This window comes from Pinus tabuliformis, chromosome J, assembly GCF_031772625.1.
Source record: "Pinus tabuliformis cultivar Carrire ecotype Pingquan chromosome J, CPIR1, whole genome shotgun sequence".
Taxonomy (NCBI): Eukaryota; Viridiplantae; Streptophyta; class Pinopsida; order Pinales; family Pinaceae; genus Pinus; species Pinus tabuliformis.
This window is the reverse complement of record NC_142295.1, coordinates 1,426,397,867-1,426,416,291: the sequence shown is the minus strand read 5'-3', so window position 1 is coordinate 1,426,416,291 and position 18,425 is coordinate 1,426,397,867.

Here is an 18,425-nt window from a genome sequence, read left to right as displayed (position 1 = left end):
ACAAAAATAGTTTTAGGACATACTCCAAACCCTAGAATAAAAAACATTATAACTAAAAAAATTAATTTTATGTAATTTTTATTATATAATTAATTATATATAATTTTCACAATTAGAAAATTGGATGGTGGTATTTTGTTATATTTGAAAATTAACATTTTTGTTATATTTTGGGCCATTTCTTGGATTTTTGTTATATTTCACAATTAACATTTTTGTCATATTTTGGACAATTTCTTCCCTAAAGAGAGACTTTTGTTATATTTTGAACAATTTCGTCCCTAAACAGTGAGACTTTTGTTATATTGTGGACAATTTCTTTGATATATATAGTCTTTGAACTTGGAGACAAAACTTGGAAGTATCAATCAAACAATTTGTTACATGTAACTTTGAATTGAAAAGGAAAGGTAAATCAAGTTTCTATAGTCAAAGAAGGCGGACTTTGTCCGCGTAGATTATGAGTGCAGCATTCTTCACTCACATACTTCTAAAGGTCACCATCACCAACTAGCTCGCTACGGCTTTCATCATAATTAATATATTTATTAAATTTAATTAAATAACATAAATATAATAATAATAATAAGATATCTTTAGTACAGACTATCTCGGGATTCGTCACTAAGTGTGACGGCCATACGTCGCTCACTGTTTTGGATCCACTTGATATTTTCACCTTAACCACCGCGGACAATCTACTTTTTTTCCAGGAGGCTGGGAAGTAAATAACAGCATAAGGAAGTACACACGGCGATTAAGAGTCTGCTTGAGGACCTAATTTAATTTTTTTTTTTTTTTTTTATAATAATCAATATTGACAAATCATTTTCATTACACTTATTTCAACATGGAAAGATAATTGAAGAGTAAAAAATGACATGTATTTTGTTTTTAAATTGATAATTTAAAATGGAAATTAAATTTATATCTAATAATAAAAAATTAGAGGTGTTTTAATTTAATAGGGAGGGATATTGTAATGTTTAACATTTTGATTTAAGAAAAATAAAACAAAATAAAATTAATTGTAAAATAAAATAAAAATATAAAATTTTCTTGCTTATAGTTTTTCCTTATGGTATTCTTAGCTTATAGTTTTTCTCATGGTATTCTTCTTTAATGTGACTTACTTAAAAGCTAATTGAGCCAAAAAGAGAGAGACTTATCTATAGCTTAGTATGAGGGCTAAGCGTGTGGTTAATGTGGAGTTGACACATGTCCCTCTTAAAATAAAAATAATTTTTTCTCTAAACAGAAAAGTAATGTCAACCATAATAAAAAACACAAATGAATGTGATATGCATGTAGTTTCATGTAAAGTAATTAGAAGAAAAAAAATGTGTGAGTAAGATGTTTAAACCTTTTTCTTTTCAAAAATACTTTAACACGGAATTTAAATAAACTATTTGAAGATCTATGTTAACTAATTTATGTCGATATTAAATTCATATATATTTATGTATAGAAAAAAATGTTCATTTTTTTTTTAATGTTATATAATAAAATAGTCAATGTGAGTTATCAATAAAATATTTTAATAAGAATTAATATTCACATATACTTAAAAATATATTAATAACAAGAAAACAAAATTATGTATCTATCATATAAAGCTATTGAAAGACTAATTTTTTAGGGTTAAAATGTTTGAAGTGGTCTCATTATTTTATACTTTGGTTCTTTTTTAGGTATATGTTTTTTTGTCGAAATCCAACAAAGAGTTTTTGGACTTATAAGTTTAAGTTATGTACTCTATAGCATTCAAAAATATAATTTAAACAATGAATAAATTGCACATCCTATTTTGCAGTCTAAAAAAAGTTACATTTAAAGAAATTTGATCCCTCTCAGCTCATCATCTTAGATCTGTGCTTAAGATGGATCTATATTGGTAATTAAACCATCATAGATCCATCTTAACTTGGGATCTACCAAGCCCGTGGAGGGATCAAATCTCTTTTCATTGTAAAAGAGGTTTGCACCTCAAGAGATTTTCGCTCTAAAAGAAGTTTACATCTAAAGAAATTTGATCCCTCTCAGCTCATCTTAGATCTGTGCTTAAGATGGATCTATATTGGTAATTAAACCATCCTAGATCCATCTTAACTCAGGATCTACCAAGCCCATGGAGGGATCAAATCTATTTTCATTGTAAAAGAGGTTTGCACCACAAGATATTGGATCCCTCTCACTGCTTGGTGGATCTCAAGTTAAGAAGGATCTAAGCTGGTTACTTTAATAAATTATATATAGATATACTAGATACAATATAAATATTATTAGGGTACTTATATAAATTAAATAGATGGTAAACGTCCATGGCATCAATTTGTAATAAACATCAAAACATGAAAACACTTACTCTGTAAGATGCATGCGATAATTCATTTTGCTCATATTAAAAAAAAAAAAAAAAAAACTTAAAAATTAACTAAATTTTAATTTTAATTTTAATTATTATTATTAATTGTAACCAGAATTAATATATGAGTTAAACATATATATACATTTAAAAAAAAAAAAGAAAATAATTTATAACCATGGAGATTCATTCCCACTTTATTATGAAAACTCTTTACCATGAAAATCCTTGACTTATAAATAGTCTTTGTTACAATACCATGGCTTATCAATACACATGCCTAATATGACACATGTTGATATGACATTTTCTTTAATTAATTAATTATTTTGGGATGAATTAATTAAAAGGGTATATATAACTTGGATATAAATATTAGTCCACTGGGAGCTCAATTCTCAATCGCCACGATATGAAATATGATTTAACAATGAGATTCAATCCTAGTGGGTCAAACCAACAAAAAAACTTGGATATAAATCTTAACCCTTGATCTATGACTATTACTATGAATAACTTTGATATAAATCTTAACCCTTGATCTATGGCTATTGCTATGAATATTTTGGCATATTCCATGGAGGTTAACTAGAAAAACCATATAAATTAATTGGTTGGAATTTTTAAATTAATCAATTTAAGTAAAAGGGGAACATAATTTGAAAATGGACATGCCTATCTACATAACTATTGATAAATTTTCACTAGAATTATATTAAGAACAACAACAATACATAAATCATTCATGTGTCCACCATGGTCTCCATATGAAATTACATATAAAACTCATGGATTTTGAATAATACCATGGCCTCTATATGAAATTACATATAAACTTCATGGATTCTGAACAACGTAATCAAAAGAGTTTGGCCCACATAATCCAACCACGCCCAACCAAAAACATAATAGGGTTAAACATTGCATATCAAGGTATTGTCCAAAGATATAATTACTGATAACTAAACTAGTGCAACGATATGAATTAAATGACTAGTAAATATTGATAAGAATCAATCCATGATAAGCATCAAAACACTTACCCCAAATAAAAAAAAAATAACAAAATTATAACTTTATAATAATAATAATAATAATAATAATAATTTTCTTAACCATAGAGATTCTCCATTAGTAGTTTACCATAAAAATTCTTAACTTGTAAACAATTTTTGTTACAATACCATGTGTCAATTCCATGGCTTATCAATACCACAACACCAATGCGACACATATTGACATGAAATTTTCTTTAATTAATTAATTTGAGATAAATTAATTAAAAGAGCATAACTAACCTAGAGATAAATCTTAACCCTTAAAATGTGACTACTACTCTGAATATTCCAGCATATTCCATGGAGGTTAAATCTCGACCATCCATTTGGATAATTAAATTAAAAATATGGAAGGCCAATTCTTAAATAGACTTGTCTATCAGCATAACTAGAAAGGATCTTCCAAAAATAAAACTTTTGTTGGATTTGAATTTAATTTGTGCATTTGGCTAAAAGTATGTTTATTTTCTTTAATATGCATTAGTATGCATTTGTAGTTATGTAATTCCATGATCACAATATGTTTTATCTAAAAAGTGATCCTATAGTTCATATGTAGAAAATCTGTGATAGGTTAACCCGATAATGCAATATAAATCAAAGCATAATACTATAACCTACTTCTACTATCAATTTGCGGAAGCTTAAAGATCGAACTGAACAATATAATCAGAAGAATAAGAATCAATGGCACAATACACATGAAAATACTTTGGGGAAAGTCTCAGATAAAAACCCACACTATTGTATTATCATACATGGTGGAAATACATACGAATTATAAAAAGCCTTAGCTCTCACAGCTAGCCAGCTCTCAGTACAATCCTCACAGATGCTCACAGGAAATCTTGGCTTCTCTCCAGCCTTCCTCTCTACCCTCCAAGCTCCTATTTCCTTGCGCTGTTCCTTGTGGATGATTAGCCTTCAAAACTGCGCAATCCTCAAGGATGAATCCTTGACTGCATGCATGAGTTTTCTCCATGAGAAAACACATGCAACTGATAGTACACTGTCCTTGAACATTAATCTCAACTGGGTCTTTCTCAGAATAGACATGCATGAGTTTCTGATGAGGGAATCTTCAGTTAACTGGAGTAGCACTAGTTGAGTGCATTAATGCATCAACTGACTGTTAACTCACTATTAGTTCCTCAAATAGTTTGGAACTAATTTAACTAGACTTAACTCAGTAAACTGAGTTAACTAATTACAACTCAAATATAACTCAATTTTATCTCCTTAATTTAAGGGATAACTCTTGCATGACTTCAGAAAGACTTCTAACTTGAATTTCTCCAACTAATTAATTTAAAATAAATTAATTAATTATTTCCAAGTAGCTATTAAGACTAAATTCAATTTTAATTCACAATTTAATTCAAGGACAAATTAAATTGGAATATTCTTGTTGCCATATTTCAACACTTCCTCTCAACAAGAAAGGGATTATTTGCCACCTCGATCTTGTCTCTATGGAACTCAAATTTACACTTTGACAATGCCTTTGTCAAAATGTCAGCATCTTGCTCCTTTGTCGAAATATATTGCAACAACATGATCCTCCTCGCTACACAGTCTCTGAGATGATGATACTGGATGTCGATGTGCTTGGACCTATCATGAAATATTGGATTCTCAGAGAGTTTGATACAACTCTGATTATCACAATAGATCACAGTTGGATCCATCCTCTGATCAAACAAACCAACTATGATTTTCTGCATCCAGATGACCTCACATGCTACCTGACTTGCACCCATGTATTCTGCCTCTGCCGAGCTAAACGCAACCGACATTTGTTTCCTGCTGTACCAAGAAACTGTTGCTGATCCAAGGTTGAAAATCCTTCCTAATGTGCTCTTCCGATCTGATGGACTCCCTGCCCAATCTGCATCAGTGAAGCCCTGTAGCTTCACTCCCTCTGTCCGTCTATACCATAATCCATACTGAGATGTGCCTCTGAGGTATCTCAATACATGCTTTGCCACCTTCCAAAACATCTTGGTAGGCTGAACCATCGCTTGACTCAGTTGGTTCACCACATAACACAAATCTGGTCGTGTGTTCATTAAGTACATTAGTGAACCCACAAGCTGCCTGTACACAGTAGCCTGTACCACTTATGTTGAAGTAGCAACCTCCTTCCTCAAGTTACCTGCTAGAGGAGTCTGCATGGGCTTGCACTTCTCCATGTGGAATCTCCTGAGTATCTCGTTGGCATACTTGTCCTGCGACACAAACAACTCCCCATCCTTCTGCCACACTTCCATGCCAAGGAAGTAATGCATGAGACCCATGTCTTTCATCTCGAATTCTCTTGCAAGTTCCTCCTTGCAAGACACGATCAACTGAACATCACCAGTAAATATGAGATCATCAACATAAAGTACGATGATCAACAACTTACCATTCACCACGATGTGGTATAGGTTCGCATCCGCTTCACTCTTTGTGAACCCCAACCCGGTGAAGCAGTTGCCTATCCTGGTGTACCAAGCATGAGGTGCTTGCTTCAGCTCGTATAATGCTCTCTTGAGCCGGCACACATGCAACTCATGATCAAAGGTCTCAAAACCTTCTGGCTGCTCTATGTACACCTCTTCCTCAATCTAGTGATTGAGGAATGCAGTCTTCACATCCATCTGATGGAACTTCCAACCCATCTGTGCTGATAGTGCCAACATAGATCTGATAGATGAGTACCTTGCGACAGGAGCAAAAGTCTCATCATAGTCAATCCCCTTTACCTGTGAAAAGCCACGGGCAACAAATCTTGCCTTATGCTTCTCCACACTACCATCAGTAGCTTGCTTTACCTTGTAAAGCCAACGGGAACTCACAACTGACTTGTTCTCCGGTCTCGGAACCACGTCCCAAACACTGTTACGAACTATGGAGTCATACTCCTCCACCATAGCATCAACCTAAATTGGCTGCTGCACTGCTTCCTCAAAGGAAGATGGCTCGATCTCAATACATTCCCCAGTAAGGGCTAGGTATACAATGTACCTCTTAGGTGACCTCCTCTGTCTGCGTTGATAAGATGGTGCTCCCACATTCTCTCTCACTTCCTCCAACAATTTGTTAGCTTCTCTTATGTGCTTCTGTCCATCTCTGGAAGACTCTGCTTGAGGGGATGTCTCCACTCCTAGAACCTCTCCATGCGGTTGCTCCGCATCAGTCTAAGGCTCCTCCTCCTTAGGAACCAACAGTTGCTCCACATCCTATAGTTGGAGCTCCCTCTCAAGGGAAACTCGCATGGCCTTCTACTCATCAAACTTGAGATCTCTGTGAATCACTGTCCTCTGACTGGTAGGCAAGTACACCTGATAGTTGTGAGGTGTATCAGTGTACCCCACAAATATCCCCAACTCTGTTGTTGGCTCAAGCTTCTTTCGTGCATCCTTTGTCACATGGAAATATACCGATGAGCCAAAGATCCTGAAGTGACCCACATTTGGTCTCTTACCGGAGAAAGCTTCCTCTGGTGTCTTCATCCCAAGTATGCGATGCGGGCTTCTATTTTGCAAATAGATTGTTGTGTTTCATGCCTCAACCCACAAGTGAAGTGGTAGGCCTTGTTCATGCAACATTGCCTGTGCTGTCCCTAAAATAGTTCTATTCTTCCTCTCGGCCACCCCATTCTGCTGTGGGTTATGAGGTGTTGTCAACTCTCGTTTAATTCCTTCTGCTGCACAGAAGTCTTTAGAGTCTTGAGAGACATATTCTCCACTATTGTCGCTTCTCAAGGTCTTGATCTTCTTCCCTGACTCTTTCTCGACCAAAGATTTGAATTTTAAAAACTTTGTGAAAGTTTGGTCCTTCTTCTGCATGAAATAAATCCAGCATTTATGAGAATAGTCATCAATGAAAATCAAATTATACCTTTGCTTCGCTGTGGATGCCGTCGAGAATGGTCCACACAAATCAGTATGAACTCGCTCTAAGATAGCCTCTGCTCGACTGTCTTGATTATGAAGGGAAGACTTGGTGTACTTTCCCAAGGTACAACCTTCGCATGTGTCAACTTGTTCAAGTTTACCTTTGGGAAGTCCTGTAGATATTTGCTGCATTATCTTCAAATACCCATGATGCAAATGGCCCAACCACCTATGCCACAACTCGCCAATGTCTTGGCTTTGCACCAATTCTGCTTTCATACTCAGTGCTGCACAATCATCTACCTCTAGTTTATAGAGATTCTTCACTCGAATCCCTATCCTCTTGGTCTGACCCGTGGCTATGTGTCTTAGGAACGCCTTTCCTTTACTCAAGACAACATAGTAGCCTTTGTCCTCCAACATCGCGACCAATACCAAGTTCTTCTTCAGTCCAGGCACATACATCACATCTGTAAAGGTGAGAGGAGCTCCATGCTCCCTCTGAAAAGAAATCATGCCCACTCCTAAAAGACTATACCTTCCGTCGTCACCCATCTCTATGCGCATCTTGAGGTATTTCTGATCCAAGGCATTGAATAAATTTTTATCACCGGTCATGTGGAATGAGGCTCCACTGTCAAGATACTAGACATAACCCATCATCGATGACACCATGCATGCAATGAGGGTAAAGTCCATTTCGAACTCAGAGGCTAATGCCTCACCTTCCAATCCTACCGAGGATCCCTTCTTGGACTTCTTTGATGGGCAATTAGTTGCATAATGTCCCATCTTGTGACAATTAAAGCATCTTACTTTAGACATGTCACCCTTCTTCCATCCATGAGAAGAATTCGATTTGAAATGGGAAGGCTTCTCCTTCCCTTTCCTTGCCTTACTTGCTAAGGCCAGATTTTCTTCATCATCATTCTTGGATGAAGAACCATCTCATGTGCTCCTCCTGATCTACTCCTGCATAAGATCGACCACAGTCGTTCCCAATATGACAGTTTCTCCCTTCCATTCACAAAGTCCTGGTAGCTATTCCAACTCTTTAGAAGGCCAAGGAGAGTGAGATTCACCATATCATCATCGCCAGTAGTTATTCCCACACTGCCAAGCTCATCTCTGTAGGTGGTGAGCTTGTTCAGATATGTGGAAATAGTATCGCCCTTCTCCATCTTGATTCTTCCTTGAGCGCCAATTTCCTCTGGTTGCTACTGTTCTGGTAGAGGTCCTTCAATGTCTTCCACATTAAAAATGGAGTATCCTTCCCATGGAGACTCGAGACAATATGGTCTCGAACTCCCTCAAGGATGATCCATCTCGCCTTCGCCACACACTTCTTCCACTCATCCAACTCTTGTGCATTAGTTGAAGCTGGCTTTGGGATTTATTGATCAATGAATTCCTTCAAGCCATTGTCTTCTAATACAACCTCCTTTCTATCTTTCCATGCTATGTAATTCGAGCTACCTTCCAATGCATACTCAAGTCTCAAACCATAGAACGCCATTGTCCAACCTTGAAGTATGATATGAATTCGATTTGCCCCTGCAAACCCGAACTTCAAACTTCAAATTCTCTTCTCATTATATTGTTCACAGCTTTGATACCATGTAGAAAATCTGTGATAGGTTAACCCAATAATGAAATATAAATCAAACTAGAATACTATAACCTACTTCTACTATCAATTTGCAGAAGGTTAAATATCGAGCTGACAAATATAACCAGAAGAAGAAGAATCAATGGCACAATACACATGAAAATACTTTGGGGAAAGTCTCAGATAAAACCCCACACTATTGTATTATCATACATGGTGGAAATACTTAGGAATTATACAAATCCTCAGCTCTCATAGCTAGCCATCTCTTAGTACAATCCTCACATATTCTCACAGGCAATCTTGGCTTCTCTCCAGCCTTCCTCTCTGCCCTCCAAGTTCCTATTTCCTTGCATTGTTCCTTGTGGATGATTAGCCTTCAAAACTGTGCAATCCTCAAGGATGAATCCTTGACTGCATGCATGAGTTTTCTCCATGAGAAAACACATGCAACTGATAATACACTGTCCTTGAACATTAATCTCAACTGGGTCTTTCTCAGAATAAACATGCATGAGTTTCTGATGAGGGAATCTTCAGTTAACTGGAGTAGCACTAGTTGAGTGCATTAATGCATCAACTGACTGTTAACTCACTATTAGTTCCTCAAACAGTTTGGAACTAATTTAACTGGACTTAACTCAGTAAAATGAGTTAACTAATTACAACTCAAATATAACTCAAATATAACTAAATTCGATTTTAATTCACAATTTAATTCAAGGACAAATTAAATTGGAATATTCTTGTTGCCATATTTCAACATCATACTCTCCTCTCTATTAATGACTATATTGAAGTGTATCAATACTCATTTATCTAAGAAATCTATTTAAAGTGCATGAAGGGTTATTTGCAAAAAATTGATTGTGAGGAACCTTAATGTGCAATATTTTCCTTTAATATATTCCCTCAAGTATTCATTGTGGCCCTAGACTTTTTCCCTCTTTGAGGATTTTATCCATGTGAAACACGGTGTAGTGATGTTTGATTCAATTGTGTGAGTGGTTGTTTAAATTATTCAACTTAGGTTAAAATATTTAGTGTTCTCAAACAATATATCAAAGCATATGCTTCTATTCTTGATGAAGAAAGGAAAGCATTACAACCTAAGAGATAGAAGTGCTTTTTTGTTGGATATTCTAGAGATGTCAAAGGGTATGGACTTATTCAAACTTATTATAATGAAATTACTATTAATATAAGTGTTAAGTTTTATTAAAATATCTCCACTTGTGAACCTAATTTGATGTTTGTTCCATTTTCAACTTTTGAGCCATCCTTGACATCTATGTCAGCTTCTCTTCCCAACTTTTCTACTAAAGATCTTATCCTAGTTTCTTCTTTAGATGATGATAGAAAATGTGAAATTCCACCTCCACCTACTCACCTTCCTCTATTTATGCCCGTTAAATATGAAACTACACCAACACCATCATTTCCTAGATGGGTTTGTACAACATTGTCGAGTGATCTTGTTGGCGATCCTATAGATCAATGTCGTTCATGTTCAAAATTTCAACAAGCCTCCTCTCTTTATGATTAGGTTTTAGAAACTCATGAACGAGAAGCATTTTCAAAATCTTTTAGCCATCTAGATTAGAACACAAAATGAATGATGAATATTGTTCCTTAATGGCAAATGATACTTGAGTTCTTGTACCTAGCTCTTCCAAAAGGAATAAAACTTTTCAAAGGTAAATGTGTATCTATATCTTAGTATGCATTATATGGAAGATTTGAAAGACATAAGGCCTAATTAGTTTCCAAATGATTTTCTCAAGTTTGATTATAATGTAAAAAATTCCTCTAGCAAAACTGAATTCCATATGTCTTTTTATAGTCCTTGCCAACTCACATAAATGGGAGGTTTGTCAAAAGGATGTTAAATTGACCTTTTAAAATGGGGGTTTTCCAGAATAGATCTAAATGGAACAACCTCCTAGCTATTTTCAAAAGGATTATAGCCTTATTTCATAACTTGAGCAAGCTCCTTGAGCTTAAATGGATAACTTTCTTCATGACATCATCTTTTCTAGATGTCATTCTAACCTCAATGTTTATACCAATAAAATTTGAATCCATCTCATAACAATTATTCTTTATGTTAATGATCTTATTCTCACTGGTAGTGACCTCAATATTTCAAACCACATGAAATTAATCTTTAATAACAAATATAAAATGACATATTTAGCTTATTTGCATTATTCTCTTTGACTTCAAGTATTACAAACCAAGCTAGGAATTTCACTTTCTTACTCTAAGTATTCATGTGACCTTCTTCACCGATTTCGAAAGGAATATTGTAAACTGGCATCTTCTCCCTTTCAATCTAGAGTCAAACTTGTTTCTTCCTATATTATTCCTAAAGTAGATGCCACTTTATATCGTCAGTTAGTGATATAGGAGAATATTGGTGGCCACCCACCTGTTGCACTGGATCACAACATGATTTTCTTATTTTGGCAGTTTTATATTTTCAATAGTTTTTAGGTCCTAAACTTTTGGAGTTGTGTTGAGGTCTTAAATGATATTTTTTTGGGCAAATCAACAAATGTGAGTTTATGAATACATTTGTAATCAAATTTTATTCTCCTTGAATATACCTTTATAATGATCTATTGTGTGTCCCAAACAGAGATCATATGCCAAATTCATGACCCTCAAAAGTTGACATTCCAACTTACCCCATCGAGGCCTGTTGTAGTTGCTACAACCACACTCCAAAATTTTTCCCATGCTTTGATTTTGGAGCCTACCCTTTTGTCTACAAGAGCTTATCACTTACTAATTTCAAGTATTCATGCTATGATCAAGACTTATATTTCCATGTAGTTCTTGTAATGTGTTGATTTATCCCAGTTTGATATCTTTCAGACACAAGCTATCTGTTGACTTTACTTTTCAACATTGTCGGTCTTCCCTCTAGAAACTACACAATATTAGAAGGTAGACCAGCCTTTAGAATCTAAATTGCGTAATCCAGACAGGCAGGCCAATCTTGAGCTCAGAAACTACACAATTCTTGGATACAACCTAACTTTAAGCCTAAAAACCGCACAAAGATTTCCTTTAGCTTAGAAACTGCGTAATTCACTCAGTCAAGAAGTTGCCCAGTGGTTGGAAAATCTACAATCATTCTTCACAGTGTGAATGGACAGTTTCCTGAGAAATTAAAAAAGAAAAAAAAAAGGAAAAATGGCAATCCCTAGAAAATAGGGAGTGGATAATTAGTTTCTCGAAGGATTACACAAGTTTTTATTTTTGGACTTTCCGCAATGTGTTGCTTTTTCCTTGATTTTAAGCATGCACATCATAAACCCTAATAAACCTAGATCTATATGATGGATGCCCCTAGATATCATTTGTACATTTAATATTGAGCTCTAGCCTTCCCAAGGAGGTCAAGGAGCCTTTAGTGGAGTTTTGCTTTTGTTGTCTTTTGTGGATTTTTCTATCACTTTCTCTCGTTTCGCTTCTATGAGTGTTTTTTTGCTTTTTTATTTTCATGGTTGCTGGAATTTTAACTTATATTAGCTTGTACAAGTGTTGGTTCATTCTTTCATTCACCTTTTACAAGTGTTGCATCATCTTTTTTTTTTTTTTTCCCATTAGTGGTCATCATTTCGGCAACTCCCTATGCATGTTTGTTTTTCCCTTTACATGTTGATCTTCTACACTTAATATTCACTGATTTATATTTCCTTAGTCATATCTACAATCTAACTTGCACCATCAATCAAATATTCCACTTTCCCATCCTCTTGCTGGGTAGATCTTCCCTTCACTTGGCCAACAATTGCTTTGCTCAGTTGGAATTTCACATGTCCAAGGCTCAATATTCAAGCTTGGACTTTGAGATTGTGTTGATACTTCACAATCGCAATACCTGGCTAGCCCAACTGTGCAGTAAATATTTCCAGGGTTTAAGCCTCACCCTTAGCCACTGAGACTATGCAATTTATAGTCTCTCCCCTAGTCTGCCTAGGCTGAGACTGCACATTACATAGTCTCAAGCCTTAAGATGCTCCCCTGGATGTTGATACTACACAATGCGCAGTTCTTGGAGCTAGCCTCTACCCTCAACTCAGGATTTACATAATTCCTCCCTTTAGTCTTATGGTTGTCGCCTTGATCTTGCTATGTGAGTCTTTTTGCTAAAGAAAATTCATTTTTGCTAAAAATGGATGCGATATTTTATGGAATACGATTTAATCCGGTTGGATTCTGGATCAATCGTAGCCGTTCATTGTGAAGGTACGAGATCCAACATATATCGCTCCAGAAAATGATCGCGAGTTAATTTAATTTCTAGACGCAATAATGATTGAACTGGGATTTAATTAATTTGGGATCCGCTAAAAAGGTTGGGGCTTAATTGTCTAATCTCCGGATTTATGTAATCGATGCAGCTTCTCTTCATCCAAGTGGGACCGACGGACTTGGTAAAGTTATATTGCGGTTTCGGTTTTTATTATTGTTGAGAAGTATGTTGAATGATAAGGCTTCTAATATATATGTACGTGGGTCCATAACCCATAGGTCCACGTGGAACTTTGAAAAGATGGAGTTTCGCTGCATTACAGAGTCAACAATGGTCCAATGTCACAATGTGCCAAATATTATCTCAATATGGCAATCAACCATTCTCAACCATGGTCCAACGTCACATTGTGACTGTTCGAATATCAAAGAAGTTATATTAGGGTTTGATTCTCATTCCTTGATAGTTACTTGTGAGTGTGTTGACTTCTTTTACTTCTTTATTATCTTATCTTTCATCAAGAAATTACAATATTATGTGTGTATGAATATCACAAAACAAGAGACACAAGATGTAGGCATTATCCCAGGGAACAACCCCCTAGAGGGGAAAACCTAGTCAAGAAAAGTATTCCTTTCAATAGTATTCTTTGAGACTCTTCACCCTAGACAAAGGTGATACCTTCCCTCCACACCAAGTCAGCCTCATAGATCTTCGACCTCTTTCCAAAAACTTCGACTAGGCAGTAGCTTTCGACATCAGGCAGCTTTAGGCATCAGTGAAACTTGGAAGACTTTGATCTCCCAATCTAGGGCATGAAATAGGGAGAGAGAGGCACCAAAATTTTGACTTTCTTCTTCTCCTTAGACTCCACCAAACTCGTAGTTCTTTTGGCTACCCGGCTTCAGACTTCGCACTTCCCAACTTCCTTAGAGATATCAAACTTGTGTGTGATGAAGTGCTCCAAATGAATTCGACTTGAATGTATTTATAGCCTTCATGTGAGTTTGAATTAGTGTTCTTAGGCCGACTTGATATCTTTTAGGTCAACTTGATGCGGAGGATACATAAATTACATTTAACCCAATACTTAACCATTTTACATGATTCAAAAGCCCAAGAAGGGTCTATTTAAAAGTACAATGACTATATTGACTCATAATAAATCCTAGAAGTCCTCAATGGGTGTTATATACCTAGGGGGGATAATATGGGGTACCCAAGGGAATAATGTAATAATGGGATGGGCTATAGTAATAAATAAGGTGGTTAACCCATATCATGTGAGGGACCACAAGTAGTTAGTATAATGTAATGGGCCCATGGTATTAGATAGATGGTATTGAGGGAACCATGGTAATGACCCATGGTATTGTATGTATGAGGCCTATATAGAGGCTAGAGACTCCACATTGAGAGGTGTAGCGAATTATTGTATGAACAGGCATATGGCTTGTTGAGTGTTCACCTTTATTAAGGAGTGAATGTATGGTGTTACCCTACCTTAAGGGTTTTGATCAATAAAGAGATTTACATCTTGTTATTTATTGGGTTATTTCTATTATCATATATTTCTGGGTTAGATCTATAACAAGTGGTATCAGAGCACTTTCTTAGGCAAAAGTGGATAATTTTTTTTTAAGTTTTTGCAGGAACTTTCTAGGGTGGCGAGTTTGAAAATCAGATCTGTACATTTTGGGGCAAAATCTGCGAAATCTAATTGCAGATCTAGATTGTTTGGGAAAAAATACCCGATTTCGAAAAAAAAATCGACCGAATCAGAGTCCAGATGAAGGAGATATCGCTGATCTAAAAATCAGTGGTGTTGCAGACAATTTTTCGGGGCAGCGAGTTTATGGCGCAGATCTGGACGTCCTAGTGCAAGATCTGCAGAATCTAATTGCAGATATGGATTCTTCGTGAAAAATTACCCGATTTCAAAAAAAAAAATCAGTGGAATCAGAGTCCGGATGAGGGAGATATCGCTAATTTAAAATCAACTATTTTTCAGCTATTTTTTGTGACGGCGGGAGAGTTACAGCGCAGATCTGAAATTCTAGTGCCTGGATCAGGATTTCTATCACATGGGTAGATACAGAATGGTTGTTCCATTTCCGAAAATAGGTCATAATAGGGATTCTGAACAATATTGACTAAACTGTGAGAATTTCAAATTTTCACCAAGTAAGTGATTTTTTTTTTCATGGCGACTCCATATTTTACAGGAAAAGATAAGGGTCCTACTATTGAAGAACACATAAAAATACAAAATTCATTATGGCCTGAACATTGGAAATTTTGGGTAGTGACTAAATTTAAAGATGAGGCAGCCACATGGTGGGAATTACTTAACCAAAAGAAGTGTTCCAACTTGCCCGATGAAGAATTTGAAAAATTCCTTTTAGACAGATGGTCTCATGCCAGAAAACGAGATAATGAGAGACATGTGGGGTTATTCCTACTGGTATCTCCTTATTGCAGGTTCATGGATTGATTCAGAAGGATAAGATCATTGTGTTTATAAATCCTAGCTGCAAGCATAATTTTATCAATGTTAATTTGGCAAAAAAATTGCAAGTTCCAGCCAAACACATTGAAAACACATAGGTTGATGATGAGGATGTTCAAGTTTATAAGGATTTGAAGCTTTCTATGGATAAGTATGTGTTGCATGGTGACTTTTATACTTCAGATATGGATAACATGGATGTTGTTTTGGGATATCCTTGGATGAAATCCGTGGGTACTATCAATATTAATGTGCAAAAGAAATTCCTGAAGCTCTAGTATAAAAAGAAGAAAATTACATTACAGGATATTTCCATCAATAAACAGGTAGAGTCCAAGGAGGCTGAAGCAGAAGATGTTCCAGGGACTGACATATCAGATGATGAGCCTTTGATGATCGACAATCAAACACAAACAGAGGCTAAAGCAGAAAAAGTTACAGGTGCTGATACATCAGATGAGGGCTCAGTGGTTGAAGTAATATTGGAAGATAAGACGCCAAAGTAGGCACCACAACATGCACCAGATAACAGTCAGGCTCCAGTAAAGGGTGAATTAAAGAAAAAGACACCATGGGTTAAACCTTCAGCATATCACCACCCACATCACCCAGCAAGAAAACAACCAACAAGATGGCAACGAATTAGCCACAAGGACAACAACCTGCACATGACAGATAGAGAGGAGTGAAGATCCACCTACTACACATCAACACAGAAGAGCGGCCAAGGTCAACTTCCATCTCAAGCGAGCAAGGCACCAACGAGATCGAGGGTTCGCCTTTCTCTTAGATGGCTAGATGCACGTGCATGGTACCAGTGGACTACTCTTTTGAGTAGATCTTATTATTTGTGTTCTTCCCATGTTTCGGGGATGAAACATGCTAAGGGGGGTGGAATGTTATATACCTAGGGGGGATAATATGGGGTCCAAAGGGAGGTACCCAAGGGAATAATGTAATAATGGGATGGGCCATAATAATAAATAAGGTGGTTAACTGATATAATGTAAGGGACCACAAGTAGTTAATAATAATGTAATGGGCCCATGGTATTAGATAGATGGTATTGAGGGAACCATGGTAATGACCCATCGTATTGTATGTATGAGGCCTATATAGAAGCTGGAGACTCCACATTGAGAGGTGTCAAGGATTATTGTATGAACAGGCATATGGCTTGTGGAGTGTTCTCTTTCCTTAAGGAGTGAATGTATGGTGTTACCCTACCTTAAGGGTTTTGATCAATAAGAGATTTAGATCTTGTTATTTATTGGGTTATTTCTATTATCATATATTTCTGGGTTAGATCTATAACAAGGGGGAATTTGACCTAAAACATGGTGACCCAAGCATGAAACCCATGCTTTAATAAGTCACAATAATAATAATAATAATAATTTTATTTATTCTTTTGACAAGTACATTACATGATAACTCAAATATATTAAATGAAGACCTAACCTAGTTACATTTTCCAACACTCCCTCTTAATGAGGTAGGTATTCATCATATACAAGTACAATGGAAGATCTCAAACTATATGAACAATGAAGAACTTTAGGCGCTGTAATGCCATGGACTAGATTCCCAACCAGGGCAATCTATCCATTGGTCTCTCAACAATTTAGGCACAACAATCCCATGGACTAGATTCCTGAATAGGGATATCTATCTGGGTGGGACTAAGATGGACTCAAGCTTTCAGCCTCTCTAGGTACCATCAGGCTTACCTTCTAACCGCCAACCCAAATATCTAGGTATGTATCCAAAAACATAGCTCTATAACCAACACCACCTTTTCGAACTTTGGTACCTAGACATCAACACAAAATGTTGGCCAAATGTCTTCCCAGGAAATGCTTTACTCATAAAGCCTCAACATTCCTAGATCCAACATATCAAAAATAAATAATCTCTCGAAATCAAACTAATTGGTAACCAACATGCTATCAAAACCTTTGACAGATTCACCTGTAAAAACACAACCCCAATCAATAATATACTTTTATATGTACATAATCAAACAAAAACCTCTAGGGTCTTCTAGACAACTTGATGTTACTTCTCAACTTTTCATGGTAGGAATATCAACTGAATATTTGACAGAATATTCCTCAATCATACACTTTCCTTTCTTATTTCATATTCAACAACATATTCTTCAATCAGATCTTGCTTTCCTTCTTTCAACAACACCTCAAAATGCATTTTCCAATTTCCTTCTCTCACTCATGGTCTTCACTAAACTTAGAGTTGTTAGTCTTGGTTTAGTGCATGAAACATGAATTAGAGAACCATATATTTCACTGCCTTTTAATCAAAGAGGATCTAATTATTCCTATACAAGGAATATTCTCCATCATCCTCTTATATGAGGGAGATTTATTTCATTCAAGCTCCCTCTTAACCTAGGGAGATTTCATCTAGACTCCTTCTTAACGTACGGAGTTCTACTTCTTCTTTTCGTCATCGGAGAATCTTTCATGGATTCCAACCATTTCATCAGAGTTATCATCATCCCCATCATGCTTATCACATCAATGAACATCTTTAGCATATTGAAGATTTTGTACTTGCACAACTTAGATAGCAAGTACAACCAAAACTATAGAAGCATGAAGTTAGCCATACAGAAGCATTTCAACCTTACATATATCAGATTCCCAAATTTAAACAAGAGACACATACTCTTCAACATCTTGCTAGGGAATTTTTCATAAACCCTAGACTACTTCA